This window comes from Chiloscyllium punctatum, chromosome 16 (assembly GCF_047496795.1).
Source record: "Chiloscyllium punctatum isolate Juve2018m chromosome 16, sChiPun1.3, whole genome shotgun sequence".
Classification (NCBI taxonomy): Eukaryota; Metazoa; Chordata; class Chondrichthyes; order Orectolobiformes; family Hemiscylliidae; genus Chiloscyllium; species Chiloscyllium punctatum.
The window spans coordinates 78,972,863-78,989,401 of NC_092754.1; the positions used below are offsets into that span (position 1 = coordinate 78,972,863).

At 44.0% G+C, this 16,539-nt stretch overlaps 1 long non-coding RNA gene across 6 annotated transcripts in view; it reads right to left on the reverse strand.

Moving 5' to 3' along the window:
• Nucleotides 1–16,539, reverse strand: part of LOC140487216 (uncharacterized) — a 45,775-nt gene that overhangs the window by 11,351 nt on the left and 17,885 nt on the right. For 3 of the 6 annotated variants that reach the window (XR_011962776.1, XR_011962777.1, XR_011962775.1), the window contains 4 exons: nt 14,502–14,608; nt 11,726–11,809; nt 8,540–8,626; nt 4,756–4,860 (listed from right to left, as the gene is read on the reverse strand). This is a non-coding gene — a long non-coding RNA (uncharacterized lncRNA). Of the gene's footprint in view, nt 1–4,755; nt 4,861–8,539; nt 8,627–11,725; nt 11,810–14,501; nt 14,609–15,221; nt 15,302–16,539 lie in introns of those variants that run through there. The other 3 variants (XR_011962773.1, XR_011962778.1, XR_011962774.1) reach the window with 2 other exon arrangements.

Genomic DNA, 16,539 nt, shown 5'->3' on the forward strand with positions numbered 1-16,539 from the left:
GGAGGGGACAGGCTGAATGGGCTAAAATAACTTTGGTGACTCAGAGACAAAAGGGTGATATCGAGGATCATACAGAAAGGAAGCCTGATGTATGTAAGGACCATGGGGGATTACCAAACCCCAACCTGTGATGATGAAATCGGTTTGATGTATTTAAAAGATGACATGGGACCCTATTTAACTGTAATTATAAACATGGGACTCTCAGTGGGAGATAATTCTAACCACATTCTGAATTGGGCCATGAGAGCTGAGGCAAACACAGAAACACAGGGGAATAGCTGCAGTCAGGGAGGGTAATCAGACCCACAATGTTACAAGGGAAGCAGGAAAGGGCACATAGACAAGGAATGTAGGCAGAGAGAGGGAGATAGGTGTTCATATTGTGAGTGGCCTGTGTTCATGTAGGTATATGCATAGCCCATGAATATTCATTGATGCGCTGTTAAGGGGCCAACACTTTCATGATTCTAACACCGGAGCATCTTTGTACTTTATGCCTCACCCTGTAGCTCAAATCCTCCAACCCTAACAACATCCTTGTAAGTCTTTTTTGAAACCTTTCAAGTTTCACAGCACCCTTCTGATAGGAGGCAGGCCGGAATTGCACACAATATTCCAAAAGTGGCCTAACGAATGTCCTGTACAGCAACATGACCTCCCACATCCTATACTCAATGCTCTAACCAATAAAAGAAAATACACTGAACACCTTCTTCATCATCCTATCTGCCTGCAACTTGACTTGCAAGGACTATGAACCTGCAGTCCAAGCTCTCTTTGTTGCGCAAACGTCTTCAGGGCCTTGCCATTCAGTGTACAAGTCCTGCCCTGATTTGCTTTTCCAAAATGCAGCACATCACATTTACCTAAATTAAACCCCATCTGATCAATATCTTATTGTAATCTGAGGTAACCTTCTTCATTATCCACACCCCACCAATTTTGTATGACCTGTAAACTCATTTACGATACCAAATTATTTAAATGAATAACGAAAAAAATCCAGAAATAAACATCCATTTCTCTGAGTTTGAATGTGCTCTGTGTAAATCCTGCCCAATGACTCTGTACCAGAGAGAGGCTGCACATGCACCTGGCTGCACCTTGCCCCCTACAAAGATGGTGGCTCCACACGTGTACAGAGAATTCTTTCCCCGAATAAAGATGGCGGCGCGCACTCATGCCTGCAGCCACACTGAGGCAATTCCCCGTTTACTGAAAAAACGAGACTGGGACGTTCAAATTTGTGTTTTCCGATGTGCACATTTTGTTTGTAAAACCTCTCCGCTCAAACAGAATTGCTCTCACCTCCTGCTGTTCCACAGACAGCCTTGATGATTTTTGCGGGTACCTATTCTCTGCCTGGTTACTCGTTTGTCCTTAGTGTATTTGTACAATCACTCTGGATTCTCCTTAAGCCTATTTCCTAAAGCTATCTCATGTCCCCTTTTTGCCCTCCTGGTTTACCTCGAGTATACTCCTACTGCCCCTATACTCCTCTAGGGATTCACACAAACACAGCTCTCTGTACCTGCCATATACCTCCTTCATTTTCTTGACCAGGCCCACAATATCTTTCGTCAGGCAGCATTCTCTACACCTACCAGCCTTGGCTTTAACAGGAACATACTGTCTGTGTACTCTCATTGTCGCAGGCCTATGGAGGCAATGGCAGATGAGGAGACAGAAGCAATCATTCTCAGTAAAGAGGTAATGTTGGGAAAGATAACAACAGCCTAAAGGTAGATGGGTATCCAGGCTCTGATGGAATGCATCCCAGGGACTAAAAGAGATGGTGGGGGGTTGGGGGGAAGGGGGGGTGGGGAGTAACAAATACACCTCGTGATAATTCACTAGATGGTGGGGGTGGGGGTGGGGGTGGGGGGAGAAGGTGGGGTGGGGAGTAACAAATACACCTCGTGATAATTCACTAACATTTATTGGATTCTGGGATGGTTTTGACAGACTGGAAGCTGCAAATGTGGTGCCACTATCTATCAAAAAGGACCCGTTAGCTTAACTTCTGTAGTGGGGAAAATGCTTGAATCTCTCAAGGAAGTAGTGGTGAGATATCTGGGTAGAAATTGTCTCATTGAGCAGGCACAGCATGGGTTCATGAAAGGCAGGTCACGTTTAACGCATTTACTGGAAGTATTTGAGGATACGACGAGTGCGTTGGACAAGGTGGACTCGGTGGATGTGGTGTACATGGATTTCCAGAAGGTATTCGACAAGTTGCCACACAAAAGGCTGCTGAATAAGGTAAAAATGCATGGCATTGTGGGTAATGTATTATCATTGATACTGGATCGGTTAACCAACAAAAAATAAAGAATGGGAATAAACGGGTGTTTGGATTAATGTTGGCACAACAACTGTTTGCAATTTACACAAATGTTTTGGAGTTGAGGACCAAGTGTACGGTGTCAGAGTTCATATTTGATACAAAGATGAGGTCGAGCAATGTCTGCAGAGGCCACTGTCAGTCTGCACAGGGATACAGATAGGTTAAGTGAGTGGGTAAGGATCTGGCAGATGGAGTTCAATGTTGGGATATGTGAGGTCATCCATTTTGGTCGGACTCACAGCAAACTGAGGATGAAATGGTGAAAACGTGCAGCATGCTGCTGTGCAGAGGGAGCTGGGTGTCCTTGTGCATGAATCACAGGAAGTTGGTTTGCAGGTGCAGCAGGTAATTATGGCAGTGAAGGGAATATTGTCCTTCATTGCTAGAGGGATGGTTATGCTGCAACTCTACAGGGGAGGCCACACCTGGAGTACTGTGTACAGGTTTGGTCTCCTTACTTCAGAAAGTATGTACTGACACTGGAGGGAGTAAAGAGGAGGTTCACTAGTTTGAGTTGGGAGTTGTGGGTTGGTGTATGTGGAGAGATTGAGAAAACTGGTTCTATAGTCATTGTAATTTAGAAGAATGGGAGGTTGGAGAGGAAACAATAAAATTATGAAGGGAGCAGATAAGACAGAAGCAGGGAGGCTATTTCCACTGGGGGCGGGTCAAACTACAGAGTATTACCTCAAAATAAGGGGGAGCAGATTTATTCTGAGTTCAGGAGGAGCTTTCTTCAGCTAAAGGGTTGTGCATCTGTGGAATTCCCTGCCGAGTGCAGCATTTGACGTTATCAACTTGAATGCCTTTATGGCAAAATGTAGATTTGTGAACAGGAAAATAATTAAGGGTAGTGGTGAGAGATCGGGAATGTGGAGCTGAGGCCATGAAAAGATCAGCCCTGATCTTATTGAATGGCAGAGCAGGCTTGAGGGGCCAGATGAACGTTCTTGCCTTGTGCCATCAAAATTGGCCTTTGTCCAATTCAGAACCTTAACGTTTAGATCTTGTATATTGTTTTCTGTAACTATTTTAAAACTAGTAGAATTATTAGAGACTCCCAACAGTGTGGAAGTAGGTCATTCAGCCCATCACATTGATACTGACCTGGAGAGCCTCCTAACCTCCCCCTGTAACATTGCATTTCCCAGGGCCAGCCAACCTACACATCCCTGAACACTGTGGGCAATTCAACCTGGATAATCCACCCAACCTGCACATCTTTGGACCGTGGGAGGGAACCAGAGCACCCGGACGAAATCCTTGCAGAAAATCCCAATAAGGTGATCATCCCTTTCTTACTTTCTAGTTCCACCTAAAAAACTTCACTGGGCGTACTCCCAGGAATATCTTCCCTAAGCAAAAACATGATGCTATCCCGAATCAAAAATGCCACTCCCCTCCTCTCTTGTCCCCCTTTCTATTCTTCCTATAGCATCTATACCCTGGAACATTAAGCTGGCAGTCCTATCCATCCCTGAGTGATGCCTCTGTAATTGCTATAATATCCCAGTGCCATGTTCAAAACCACACCCTGAGCTCATCTGCCTTCCCTGTCAGGCCTCTTCTATTGAAGTAAATGCAGTGCAACTGCTCAGTCCGACTTCATTTTGTGCCTTGCCCTTGCCTGCCTTGATTATTTGACTTCTGAACTGTACCAGCCTCAGACATACCTCTATTCTCACTATCTTCTTGGGTTGACACCCACTCCCTCACTGGTTTAATGCCTCCCGAGTATCACCAGCCAGTCTCCCTGCCTAGATATTAGACACCTTCCAATTCAGGTACCATCCATCCTTCTTATGCAGGTCAACTCTACTTCAGAGGAGATCACAATGATCCAAAAAACGTGAATCCTTTTCCCCTGCACCAGCTCCTTAGCTGCTCATTGAGCACCACCTCCTCCTCTGTAATATGGACATTTTTCAAGATGTCACCATTTATTTCCCCACATTCTATATCTCCCATGTACTTCTTCACAGTAAACACTAATGCAAAATACTTGTTTCCTATCTCGCCCTTCGCCTGCAGCTCCACACAATGGCTGCCTTGCTGATCTTTGAGGGTCTCTATTTTCTTCCTAGTTAGCCTTTTGTTCCTCATGTATTTACAAAAGCCCTTTGGATTATCCTTAACCCTATTTGCCAAAGCTATCTCACGTCCCCTTTTTTGCCTCCTGATTCCCCTCTTAATTATACTCCTACTGCCTTTATACTCAAAAATGGTTTGGATTGGAATAAATGAAAAATATAACATCCTGACAAAACAAACGAAGGCAGGACTTACACTCAATAAAAGTAGGGCCTTGAGTAGTGATATGGGAACAAAGAGACCGAGGGCTTCACGTCTTTGAAGTGTGTGTTACATGTAGACAGGGTGGTTAAGAAGGTGCTTAGCAAACTTACCTTCATCGTTCAGACCTTTGAGTCCAGGAGTTGGGACTATATGTTGAGGATGTACAGGACGTTGGGCAGGCCACTTCTGGAATACTCTGTCCAGTTCTGGTTGTGCTGTTATAGGAAGGATGTTATTAAATTGGAGCAGGTTCAGAAGAGATTTACCAGGATGTTTCCATGAATGGAGGGATTGTGTTCCAAGGAGAGGCTGGATAGGCTGGGAATTTTTTTCACTGGCGTGCACGAGGTTGAGGGGTGACCTTATTAGAGGTTTACAAAATCAGAAAGAGTGTAGATAAGGTGAATAGCTGGGGGAAGAGTGAGATTCAAAACTCGGGTGCATTCATTTTGAGAAGAAATTAGAAAGATTTGAGAAAAGACATTAGGGTTTTAAAAAAAATTATACGTGTGAAATGAACTTCCAGAGGAAGTGGTAGCTGTGAATACAATTACAATATTTAAAAGACCTTCAGATAAGTACATAACTAGGAAATATTTGGATGGATGTGGACCAAGCGGAGGCAGGTACAATTAGTTCAGTTTGGAATTATGGTCGGCATGGACTGGTTGGACCACAGGGCCTGTTTCCTTGCTGTATAACATTAGGACTCTAATCCTCACTAACTCTAAATTCCTCCATCCTCAACTCTCCCGATCACTGTCACTTCATCCAGCCTCACAACTCTTCCTTATTTATATAATTCCTCACCAGCCACAGAATGCTCCCTATCTCATGTCCTCCAGTTTCTCAGATCTCTGCGATATGTGCCTTTCTTTAGTTCCAGCCTTGAGGATGCCCTCATTCACTCCGATTGGTTAGAGGACAAACTGGTACGACCTGGTCCTCCAGTACTGCCCTCTGCCCCCTATTGGCCTGCGCTGACATCAATCATCAGGGCCCATTGTGAGGTGAGTGGTGGGATCCTCCCTCTCTCTGCCCTGGGATGAGCTTCAACATTCACAGTCAATGGGGCAGTATCACAGAGCACAGGGGCTGGGGCTATTCAGCCCATTTGGGATGTACCCTCTCCCTCTGGAGATGCTGCAAATCTGTCCCAATTCCCTTCCTATTTGCCCATAGCCCCCCAAATCTTCCCTTAAAAAGTAAAATTCTAAATATGTTTATGAATAACTGCTGAGTCTGTGTCCAGCATATTCACATTATTTGCCAATTACCTGAAAATAGCTACTAAGATTGCGACATTGTTAACAATTCCCCTCTCTCTGCAGATTAGATATCCTAGAAACAAATTTGCACCTGGTCAAAATCACTGCTTAACCTTCTCAGCTCCAAGAACAATGATCTGTGCTTCTACTAGCTCTCCACAAAAGAGGAACACATCTTATTTTCATTTATTAGTGTCATAGAGATGTACAGCACAGAAACAAACCTTTGGTCCAATTTGTCCATGACAACTCGGAATCCTCAACAAACAGAGCCCCATTTGCCAGTTATTGGTCTGTATCATTGGAAACTCCTCCTATTCATGTACCCAATCGGATGCCTTTCAATGTTGTAATTGTATCAGCATCCACTACTTCATCTGGCAGCTCATTCCACACATACACCACACACAGCTTGAAAACTTTGCCCCTTGGATCCGTTTTTAATCTTTGCCCTCTCAACGTAAGCCAATGTGATCTTGTTTTGAACCCACCTAATTGGGGAGGAAAACACCCTGGTTGTTCACCTTATCCATGCCCCTCATGATTTTATAAATCTCCATGAAGTCACCTCTCAGTCTTTGACTCTCCAGGGAAATTAACCCTGGCCTATTCAGCCTCTCCTTGTAGCCCAAATCCTCCAACCCTTGCAAAGTCTTTGTAAATCTTGTCTGAACTCTTTCAAGATTCACTACATCCTTTCCAAAACAGGGAATTTCGAACTTAAAACATAATTCCTGAAATGGCTTAATCAATGTCCTGTCCAACCACAATTTGATGTCCCAGCTTCTGAACTCAATGCATTGACCAATAAATATAAGCATGTCAAACACCACCTTCACTCGTCTGTCTACCTGCGACTCTACTTTCAAGGAATAATGAACCTGCACTCCATGGTCTCTATGTTCAGCAACATTCCCAAGGACTTTACCATTAAGTGTACAAGTCATGCTCTGATTTGCCTTTCCAAAATCCAACAGCTTACATTTGTCTAAATTGAACCCAGTCTGCCATTCCTCGCTCCAATGGCCCATCTGGTCAAGATACTGTTGCATTCTGAACTAACCTTCTTCATTGTCCACTACACCTCCAACTTCTGTAAACCCACATACCATATCTCATATATTCACATCCAAGTCATTTATTTAAGGACCCAATATCCATTCCAGCAGGACAATGCTGCTCACAGGCCTCCAGTCCACAAAGCAACCCTCCATCACCACCCTCTGCCTCCTACCTTCAAGCCAGTTTTGCATCCAAATGGCTAGTTCACCGAACATATCATGTTATCTAACCTTGCTAACCAGTCTGCTTTGTGGAACATGGTTCAGTGTCAATATAGACAACGTCCACAGTCTGCCTTCATCAATCACCTTTGTCACATCTCCAAAATAACTCAATCAAGTTAGAGAGAGAGAATTTCCCACACACAAAGCCATGTTAACTATCCCTAATCAATCCTCGTCTTTCCAAATACATGTAAATACTGTCTCTCAGAATCCCTTCCAACAACTTACCGACCGCTGACGTTAGGTTGACTGTTCTCTTGTTCCCTGGCCTTTCCTTACCACCTTTTTTAAATAATGGCACCCATCTTCCAGCACCTCATCTGTCACAAACAATGATATAAATACCTCAGGGAGGGGCACTGCCAACACCTTCCTAGCTTTCTACAAATTTCTGGGATACACCTGATCAGGTCCCAGGGATTTATCCACCTTGCTACTGTTTAAGACATCCAGTACTTCCTCCTCTGTAATATAGACACTTTTCAAGTTATCACTACTTATTTGTCCAAACTCTGTAGAATAGAATAGCATAGTATTTCTTCCACATCCTGTTGTTCCATAAATGGCCTTGTTGATCTTTAAGGGGTCCTATTCTCTGTCTGGTTATTATTTTATGCTTAAAGTATTTGTAGAAACTCTTTGTATTCTCCTTAAACTATTTCCTAGAGATATTTCAAGTCCCCTTTTTGCTCTCCTGATTACCCTCGAGTATATTCCTGTAAAAACGTGATCCTGTACTCCCAATTCCTCTGTCCCTGCCATATCTGCTCCCAGGAGAAGCAATTCCACTCCAGGACATCCCAGAAAGGTTTCCTCTTTCAAGGACCGCATTTCCCTCCCACTTGATCAACAATGCACTCCAACGCATATCCTCCACTTCCTGTACCTCTGCCTTCCCCCCCCCCCCAACCCCTCCAACCACAATAAGAATGTAATCCCCCGGTCCTCACCTGCCACCCACTAATCTCCATTAACCTCTGCAATGTCTGCTACCTACAGTCAGACCCCACCACCAGGGATATATCTCCCTCCTCAGCCCTTTCTATCTTCTGCAGAGACCATGGGATCTTTGGTGCTGATGTGCTGCCCCACGGATACCTCAGTCACTCACCCTGCCAAATGGCCTAGTGAGATTATCACTAGATGGATAATCCAGACACCCAGATAACGTTCTGGGGTCCAGGGTTTGGATCCCGTCACGGCAGTCAGTGGAATGTGAGTTCAATAAAAATTTGGAATTAAGAATCTATTAAAGACCACGAATACATTGTTGATTATTCCGAAAAAAAACCTCATCAGATTCGCTAATATCCTTCAGGGAAGGAATCTGCCATCCTTACCTGGTCTGGCCTACATGTGACTCCAGAGCCACAGCAATGTAGATAACTCTTTACTGCCCTTTGGGCCCAGTCAGTGATACCCTCATCCTGTGAATGAACAACAAAGAAGGTCAAGTCTTGTACACAACCATACTATTCTTACAGATAAGTGATCTCTTAGTAAATTTGCTTCTCAACTCCCTGCTGACGATTGGGGAAGTGGGAGGGCGGTCAATAGTACCATCCCAATAAGGAGATCATCCCTTTCTTATTTCTCAGTTCTGCCTGGATGTACTCCCAGGAATACCCTCTTGAAGCCCAGCTGTAATGTTATCCCCCTGCTCTGTTGCCCCCTTTATATCTTTGCTATAGCATCTATACACTGGAACATTAAGCTGCTGGTCCTATCCATCATTAAGTTATGCCTCTGTAATTGCTATAATATTCCAGTGCGATGTTCAAAACCATACCCTGAGCTCCTCTGCCCCCTGCATTGAAACATATGCAGTATAACTGCTCATTCTGTTCCTTGCCCTTGTCTGCCTTGACTGTTTGATGTCTGAACTGTACCAGCGTCATACTTAGCTCTTCCCTCACTCTCTCTCTGGGTTTACCCACATTCCTTCACTGGTTTAATGCCTCCTGAATAGCACTAGCCACTGTTCCCTTCCAGTGCCAGTACAATCCATCCTTCTGATGGAGGTCAATTCTACCCCACAAGAGATTCCAGTGATCCAATAATGTGAACTCTTCTATCCCTATGTCATTGACAGCGATAAACAACAGCCTCCCCTCAAAATGGTTATTCTCCCCTTTAAGAATATTCTGCTCCCTCTCTGAGACATCCTTATACAAAAATTACACATTCGAATAATAAACCTTACACTCATCAGGTCATCATAAAAGGATTACATGACACATTGAAGGTTTGGGGAGACCTTTTGAGAGAATGCGATGATTCAAAGGAGAATTTTTAAGCAGCAAATTGGATTGATCTGGAACACAATACTCACACACACAATGCGAATATCCAGATCCTGATGTACTGAGTAATTCAATCAGAGTTTAGCAGAATATTTACTGAGATTACCATCTGAATGTCCACCTGTAATATCCCGTAATACAAGTTTATAAAATCTGTCACTATCAGTTCAAGTTAGAAACTCACATCATCCCCTCCTTGTGGCCCAGGATTACTGTACATATTACCCTAGAGGACATCAGCAGTCAACTCAGAGGGAAATCTGTGGGTTTCTAGGAGATTCCAACTTGAGATCTCATGTGACTGAACACAGCAGTTCTTTGACACATTGGAGAAAATGATCCAAGGGTCAGTGAGATATGGGGAACAAGAATTACTTTATATTCTTTCATTCCGTGCTGCCGCTCTGCCTCATCAATAAGGCATGGGTGTGAAAGGCTAATGCCAAACGATGGGCAAGTTGTCTCCATCCTGACAAATGGGTAGGAAGATCTTCTCAATCACTCCAAAGCGTATCCCTAAAAAGATAGTAACACTGTCTGCTTCCCACTGCCCAGTGCTCCCAGTAAATGTTTGGAAGAATGGGAAGGGGGGGGGGGGGAATATCTCCTAGAAAAGGCATAACTGTAAAGGTCTAAGAGGAATATGAAAAGAGAGAGATGCACAGGAGAAGGGGGCAACAAGTTGTCAGATGGGGTGTAACTTGGGAAAATGGGAAGTTGCTCATTTTGGAGGAGATAATAAAAGAACAAAGTACTATTTAAATGGTGGAAACTGTAGAAAGCTGCACCACAAAGGGACCAGGGGTAATTGTTCAGGAAACACAGAAAGCTACCACACAGTTACAACAGGGAATCAGGAAGGGGAATCGAATGTTTGTTTCAAAAGTTTTCAGTATGAGAGTTTGGAGTATATACCTGAGAGTAACGTGTGGAAGTGCTGGTGAGACCACCATATCTGCAGTAATGAGAGCAGTTTTGGTCCCTTTAGATAAGGAAATGTGTCACTTTATTGGAGGCATTTCAGGGAAGATTCAATGAGATGATCCCTGGTTTGGAGGGATTATCTTTTAAATAAAGGCTGAAAAGTTTGGAACTCTACTCACTGGATTTTGGAGAAAGAGAGGTGGTCTCATTGAGACAGATGGGATTCTTAAGGGGTTTGACAGGATAAATACTGAGAGGATGTGTCCGAGGGTAAATACTGAGAGGGGAGTCTGAAACAATATTCTGAGTTACGGAATCAAGAGTTCTGTTTTGGATTCAAGTATAAGGGAACACAGACGTGGGTAAGGGATTTCAGTAGCAATGGAGCTGGGGTGAGGTGGAGAAAAGCAACGTTTAAGAGATTGGATTTCCTGGTGCTGTGATTGTGTGGATGTCTGATCAGAAGGTCACCTTGGGGTCAGATATAACAGCAATATTGTTGAGAGTGTCGTTCTGCCTCAGAGTTCCCAGTGGGAGGCAGGGGCTCAGCAGTAAGGCAACGGGTATAACCTTGACAATGTTTCATTGGAGGAAATTGCAGCTAATTGAGTAGTGGGAATGTGGTAAGCAGTTTGATAACTGAGTAACAGTGGAGTAATGGAGAGGGATAATGGGGAGAGCGAGCTGGGTATCGTCAGTGTACATGTCAAGCCTAACACAGTGTTTTTGGATGATATCACCTCCTGGCACTATGTACGTGAGATACAGGAGAGACCAAGGATAGATCGTTGAGGGACACCAAATGCAAGGAATTCAGAAAGCAAAGGGAGAATGGAGATGGAGCAGGATTTTCCAACAATGGTGAGGTCAAATATCAGTTTTTCACAGAATGGGAGAGAAGGACATAACCAGAAAAGACCAACAGACAGAACAAGGAACAATATCTATGAATTGGCGAGGGGGGGTGATGAGGCGGCAGCGGAGGAAAGAGAGTTGGAAAGTGAGTTTAGCGAGATTAGGGTAAAGGGTCAAGGTGAGCTCTGATAAGGCTTGATAAGAGACTGGAGAAAGATGTAGGTTTAGGACAAAAACCAGGAACATCACGTGAGGCAGTTTGGCTCAGTGGGCTAGTGGGAGGGAGAGAAACAGCAGATCGGATTATCTCAGTCTTAGTGACAGAGAAACTCCATGTGCTCCTCACTCGTTGTTGGAGGGGAGGATGGAGGAGACAGGATGATGGACAGTGTTTTATAAAGAAACAAAACCAGGGTTCGTGATATTTAAAATGAGTGATCAAACCTGATGTATTTAGCTTTTATCCAGAATATTAAAAACAAACGACTGAAGTCCTGGATCGAATCCCATCTTGGCAGATGGTGGAATCTGAATTCAAGAAAAAAACAACGTATTAGGAATCTCCTGATCTCCATGAAACCATTGTCAATGGTGAAAAAAATCCTGCCGACCTGATTGCGGCCCAGCCAGCTACTCACTGTATTAATCACTGCAAAGTCTCAACACAGGAATGAAACTGGATGGACCAGTTGGCAACTAACAAGGCACCAGAAAGTACAACCACAGAATCAGCTCTCTCGATAGTGCAACATCCTCCTCACTAACATATGGTTTTTGGGGCCAAAATGTGGAGAGCTGTCTCACAGACTAGTCAAGGAACAGCCTGACACAGTCAAACTCACGGAATCATCCCTTACAAACAATGACCAGACACCACCATCACCATCCCTAGATATCGAGAGTGTGGTGCTGGAAAAGCACAACAGGTCAGGCAGCATCCGAGGAGCAGGAGAATCGATGTTTCGAGCCTAAGCCCTTCATCAGCCTGACCTGCTGTGCTTTTCCAGCACCAGACTCTTGACTCTGACCTCCAGCATCTGCAATCTTCACTTTGTCCTGAAATCTCTGGATATGTCCTGTCCCACTGGCATGACATACCAGGCAGAGGTGGTGGCACAGTGGTGTATAGAGAGGGAGGATTTGCCCTGGGAGTACACAGCATTGGCTCCGGAGACCAGGAAGTCTCATGGCTACTGCTGATTACCACATCCCGTCCTTGCTTGGCTGATGAATTACTTCTCCTTCATGTTGAACAACATTTGGAGGAAGCACCGAGGCAATAAAATGGTGTCAAATGTACTCTGGGTACAGGATTTCAATGTCCACAATCGAGATTAACTCTGCAACAGAATTACTGACTGAGCTGGCCAGGTCCTAAAGAACATAGCTGCTCAACAGTGGGTGGTGAGGGAAAAACATACTTTATCTCATTGTTATGAATTGACCAGTTGCAGATACATCTGTCTATGACAGTATCGGTAAGAGCGACCATCACACATTCCTTTTGGAGACAAAGTCTTGCCTTAAAGTTGAGAAAAACTTCCATTGTGTTAAGTGGAGGTTCTAAATGAGACAGACTTCGAAGAGATGTAGGATCTCAAAACTGGGTATCTATGAGGCACTGTGGGACATCAACAGCAGCAGAACTGTACTCCAGCACAATCTGTAATCTCATGGGTTTGTAAATCCTGCTCGCACCCATCACAATGGACAGGAAAGGAGGGCATGCCATGAGAAGCACCAGGCAGACTTAAAAATGAAGTGCCAACCTGGTGATGCCATAAAACAGAACTACCTGCATATCAAACAGCATCAGCAGCAAGCAACAAAGCTAAGTGATCCTACATCCAATGGAACAGATTGGAACTCTGCAGTTCTGCCACACCCAGTTGTGAACGGTGATGGACAATTAAACAACTCACTGCAGGAAGCATCACAGATATCCCCACCCTTACTGATGGAGGGGCCTCACACATCCATGCACCAGATAAGATGACAGCATTTGCTGCAATTTTCAGCCAGAAGTGTAAAGTGGGATGATCCATCTCAGCCTTCTCCAGTGGTTTCCAACATCACAGATGTGAGTTTTAAACCAGTTCAGTTGAGTTTGAATAACATCAAGAAATGCTTAAGTAGTGCAAAGGCTACGGGCAATAATATTCTGGCAATAATACTAATGGTTTGTGCTCCAGAACTTGCCACCCACCAAGCCAGCACTGGCATCTACCGACAATGTGGAACATTGCCCAGGGATCTTCAACACAAAAACACAGGGCAATCCAACCCAGCCAATTTCCATTTATCAGTGCACACTCGGCCAGCAGTAAAGTGATGGAAGATGTCATCAATAGGGCTACCAAGCAGCAGCTGCTCAGCAACAGTCAGCTCAGCGACACTCATTTTAGGCTCCACCAGAGCCACACAGCTCCCGATTGTGCTACCGCCCTGATTCACAATCAGGCAACCAGCTGAATCCCAGAGGTGAGGTGAGGGTGACAGCCCGGTCCGACTCCAAGACCACTATTTCAAGCTGATTCTACCCTTGTATCATCCACCTTGTGTTGTCTCCAGACTTCATTTTCCAAACACACTCAGGGCCAGCTTCCCACATTCAATCTCCCTGTCATCTCAAGAAAGTCGAAATCTCTGCTTGTTGATTCATCAAAAGGCTCCTAATTATAATCAACAGCATACAGCCATAGAGATGTACAGCAAGGAAACAGACCCTTCGGTCCAACCCGTCCATGCCGACCAGATACTCCAACCCAATCTAGTCTCACTTGCCAGCACCTGGCCAATATCCCTCAATTTAAAATTCTCACACTTGATTTAATTTCTGGCTGTAATAATCCCGAGCTCCCTGTACTACACACACTGAGACCTCGACAACCCATTTTCTTCGAGATTCCCAACCATTTGTTAATTCATTACTTCACCTGTGTGGCTGTTTCGACAGTTTCTGAAGCAGCATGGTCTGAAATTCGCAGCCAAAACCTCACAGGTCTGCTTTCCACCTTTAAGACATCCCTCAAAACCTGCTTTTCGGCAATGCTTTTGGTCACCTGATCTAATATCTCCATCTATGGCCTTATGTCTAAAGTTCTCAATCGTACTTTTGTGAAATTATAAGCATGATAATAAAAATACAAACTGTTGTTGATTTGGACATTATTTTCAAATTATCACTGTTGCTGAAATAATAATCTATAATGCCACTTACCCAACCATATTTTAGGAGCACCTTCACCACACAAACTGCAGCTGTACATGAAAGTCAAACATCACCCTCTTCACAGGCAACAGGACTTTGGCATTAATCACTGGTATCTGTGGAAGGAGAAACACAGTTGATGATTCAGGGAGTGCAAAACAGATTACAGGGAATGAAAATGGTGCAGAATTTGATAGTCAGAAATGGAAGGAAAATCCACTCGCTTATTGGAAAAAAGAATTCTTTACTGTTAAAAATATTCAAGAAAAAAGTAATCTGATAATAGAGTAGTACATGGTCAGGGGCTGGGCCGCAGTGAAAAACTCATTTACAAAAGTAATAATACAATAGTAAACAGACCAAAAATACACCCATGGTTTGAGACTGAGGAAGCTAGATATTGACAAAGTGGTTATGAGGGAGCCCAGAGGTGAATCAGAGCAGTATTGGCTGTTATGGTCCCAAAGACATTATCCGAGAGAAAGGCTGCACATGCGCCTGGCTTCACCTTGCCCCTTACAAAGATGGCGGCTCCGCACATGTCCAGTGAATCGTTGTCCCGAATAAAGATGGCGGCGCTCACTCAGGTCTGCATTTACTAATTTACTGCAAACACGGGACTGAGACGTTCAAATTTGTATTTTCCGACGTGCACAATTTGTTTGTAAAACTTCTCCGCTCATAGCAACACAGTTTTTATCCCGTTTCCCTGTTTATTTATTTTCTTACCGTATCCTTTCTCTCCATAACTTCCCAAACATTCATTACAGAGACTCTGCGCCGCGCGCGAGGGTGATCACATGGTTTGGCTTAGCACCGCCTTTCTTTCACTTTGATTGGTTGGAGGACCAACATCCCTTTCGGTCATCCAGATCCGCCCACCGTTCTTTCATTGGTCCGGCGCTGATATCAATCACCCGCGGGTCACTTTGTTGGCTAGAGCATGCGCAGTGTGTCCTGCTTTTGCAGACATGTTGGGTAATGTGATGGGAGAGTTTACTGAGGGTAGGAATTCCCTGTGTGTGAGCTCTGCAGTAGATTTCCTTTATTCACGGAGGGAATTGCCTTCCCACTCATGACTGTATAGCTGTGATTGATGAATCAATGCCATCTGAACCTGTACATAAACACACCATTTTCACTGCTTTTCACAACATCTGAGATCTTTAGCACATTATATCATGCTCTTCTTTAGAAACAAAAAACATGAAACGGAGCCTCAAGGAATCGGAGCAGGAGTAGGGCATTCATTGCCTTCACCTTCTTCCCCTATTCTATCAGATCATGGCTGGGCCAATCCAGACCTCAACACCTCTTTTATGCTTGATCCGCATAGCCCTCAACTGCTCAATATTTCAAAAATCTATCTGCCCTCTTTTAAAATAATTTGAGACAGAGTCACAGATTCCCTACTATGTGGGAACAGGCCTTTCTGCCCAACAAGCCAGAACAACCCTCCGAAGAGTAACCCAACCATTCCCCTCCCACATTTAACTTTCACAATTGTTTGGGCGAGAAAATTCTAACCATTCATTGAGAGAAAAAATTCTTTACATTTTCTAAAATGAATGTTCCCTTATGTAATGTCCCCTGCTTTGAGACTTCACTGGTGCTAGAATATCTAGTCAACATCTGCCCTGTCAAGCTCCTCAGAACCTTGTTTCCATAAGATCACCCCTGCTTATCTATTCTTGATCAGTCAACCCTTTTGTCCTCAAAGTAGCTAAGTGAATCTTTTTTGAATGGTGTCCGATGTTAGTTTATCCTTTATTAAACATGGGAGCTAACATTGTATACAGTACTCCAAGTGAAGTCTCAGCAACAGCCAGTGTGGTTAACCAATCCTCAATCCATGCTAATACATTACCCCGATACCATGAGCTCCTAAATTGTGCAATTAACTTTTATTTAGCACCTTATCATTTACACTTTTAAAATCCAAATACAGAACATAATTCGATTACACTTTATCAGCCCTGCTTGTTACCTCCTCAATGAACTGTCGCTAAATTTGTCAAATACAGTTTCTCTTTCACAAAACCCAGTC